General features: G+C 36.4%; 1 pseudogene; it reads left to right on the top strand.

The window, feature by feature from the left end:
- The first annotated feature begins 748 nt into the window (after window positions 1-748).
- Window positions 749-2,228, top strand: LOC111308473 (ethylene-responsive transcription factor LEP pseudogene; annotated as a pseudogene).
- The last annotated feature ends 406 nt before the right edge of the window (window positions 2,229-2,634 follow it).

The raw sequence follows: 2,634 nt of genomic DNA, 5'->3' as shown, positions 1-2,634 counted from the left end.
CCACGCGCAGGTCATTTCCTAGTTACGCTTCATCTAATTATTGAAATTGGGTTTTAACTCTGATCTTAATTAGTCAAATTGAAAAACAAGTAAAATGGACTAAATATTTTTGTTTTAAAAAGAGGTGACTGTTCCTTGGAAATTTGGCATTCGAAGAAGAGATAAATTTAGATGAAATATTTTGGGTGAAGTTCATAAATTTTTTATTAAAAATAATTAAATCAAAATTAATAGACTAAAAAATTTTATTATATAATTAACCTATGTAAATTTTGAAAAAAAATTAATAAATTTTGATATATATTTTTATACAGATATTTTAATAAAAATTTGATTGAATAAATATTAATCAAATTTAAATTATAAATAATATTTAAAATTTTTTTAAAATATTATTGATATTCATATTAAATCTTATTAATCTATCAAGTTAAATTTTTTATAAAATTATTTTAAAAAATTCATAAATTTTATCGAAAAAATTTTATATAAGTTTTGCCAAGAAGAAAGGGTTTTATGGTGCAGTTAACGCATATAATTTTGCTGCTCTACTTTTCTTACTCAAACATCATGGTATCATCACATAACAAAAGTGCTTGTATTAATTGAGTGATTCATGATGAAGGGCAAAGGTGATCATGCGAGCTTATGAGGGTCCAATCAGAATCAAGGGCCCACACTAGGATCATTAGCAAGCATTACTCACTCATAATTTGGATTAGAAAACCATGAATGCATTTGAAAATTTCTCCAAGGGCAACTCTGGTAAAATGGGTAGAATCTGATGGTGCAATCTCCTTATTTAAACAACCAACATGCAAGCGGCCGATAAACAAGGCCAACTATCATTCTCTTCTTAAAAACCATCAATCTAATATTGCTCTATGCCATTTAGAGAAGACCAAGACTTCTCCCTTTTTACTCTCTTTCTGTCTGTCTAAGGCAGGAAAAAAAAAAGAAGGAAAAAACTGCCCTTTAAAGCCCAGAGAGACGGACACTAAAAGAAAGGCAGAAACACAAAAGTTTTTTCTTCGTCGCATTTAGCTGAAGCCTATCAACTCCAAAGCTTTCTTTATCTTCATGGATTTGAACAACTCAAAGACCAGCTCGCCTTCCTCTTCTAAAAACAAAAGAAAGCAGCAGCAACCTCAGCACCAACAACAGCAACAAGAAACAAAATTCTTGGGAGTAAGGAGGAGGCCATGGGGTAGATACGCAGCAGAGATAAGAGACCCTTCCACAAAAGAAAGGCATTGGCTTGGCACGTTTGACACTGCGGAGGAAGCAGCCTTAGCCTATGACCGTGCCGCTCGCTCCATGCGTGGGTCCAAGGCTCGAACTAACTTTGTCTATTCTGATATGCCAGCTGGCTCATCAGTCACAGCCATCATCTCCCCTGACGAATCACAGCATGAGATGTCATCCATTTTTTCCATTAATCCCCCTTTCCACCAACAAAACGACGCTAACCAGAACCAGCTTTACTTCACTCAAGGCCCTTTCAATGCATGCCAGTTTTCTTCCGGGTTACCAGCTGGAGACGGGTGGAAGCAAGAGAGTGATACAGTTGGGTCTTACAGGCCCATTACTGGTGTCATGGATGCAGCAAATGATGGTTCTAAACAGTTCAACGATGACTCTGAGCTGCCACCTTTGCCTCCTGATGTCTCCTCTCTATGTTACGGCTCTGGAGTTGATGGTTCAGACATGGGTTATGGAGCTTGGAATGACACAGGCCTTTTTGGGATCCCGGATCAAACTGCAAATGGGTTTGGCTCAGGAGTCAGTGAACCGTATTTCGGCCTTAACTCTTACGAGTTCGTGCAGCACAGCCCACTCTTGAGGAGGATGCCATCTGTTCCTGATACGGTAGCTGACGGATTTGATTTGGGCTCGTCATCGGGTTACTTCTTTCAAGTACTGCCCCAAAATAAACAAAGCGCTACTAAAACTACGTATTATCAGGACAATTGATTCGTCAGTTTAGTTTTGGGGCCTTGCTGTTAATGGCTTTCTTATTTTGATGTTTTCGGCGGGACATAAGTAACGGTTTCTTGGGTTGTCGTTGGATTTGGGTCCATTTTGGGAAAATGGCCTGCTTCTAAGTCTGTTTTATGGTTCATGTCATGCCTTTTGGTTAAAATTGTAGGGGGCGCGATGATAGCCCTTCTTTGGAGTGTAAAACTGAGGTGTGCAATGATTTTGATTTCTATAATCACCACGAGCTGCTTGGGGGCTTTTCTTCCGTTTTTCTTTTCTTTTAAACTTTAAATAAAATCTGCCAACTAATACTTGTAAAAAAAAATTACAGTGTCACAGTAAGAGTCAATAATGTTTGAGTGACTAACAATAAAAGTAATTACAATGAATAAATTATAAGAGGTAGGCCCCATTTGGATTTAACTTTTCCATCGGCATTGTGCAGTTAGGTTTTTTTTTTTTTTTTGGTGCGATTACGTGTTTTGGATAGTAATTAGTGCAATGAAACACTTCACCGAAGCAATAATTTTAGACCGGAGCAAAAAAAGTTCAGTTGCTCGTTGGAGGACTGAACTTTTTACCTATGATACCCTTTTTTATTATTTTTTTTCTAAATTTGTTTTTTTTTATTTTTTTTTATATTTATATTTATAT

Source organism: Durio zibethinus, chromosome 2 (assembly GCF_047325235.1).
Source record: "Durio zibethinus cultivar Kanyao isolate XHJ-2024 chromosome 2, ASM4732523v1, whole genome shotgun sequence".
Lineage (NCBI taxonomy): Eukaryota > Viridiplantae > Streptophyta > Magnoliopsida > Malvales > Malvaceae > Durio > Durio zibethinus.
The sequence above is the reverse complement of the archived record's forward strand: the minus strand, read 5'-3'. Positions and strand labels throughout refer to the sequence as shown.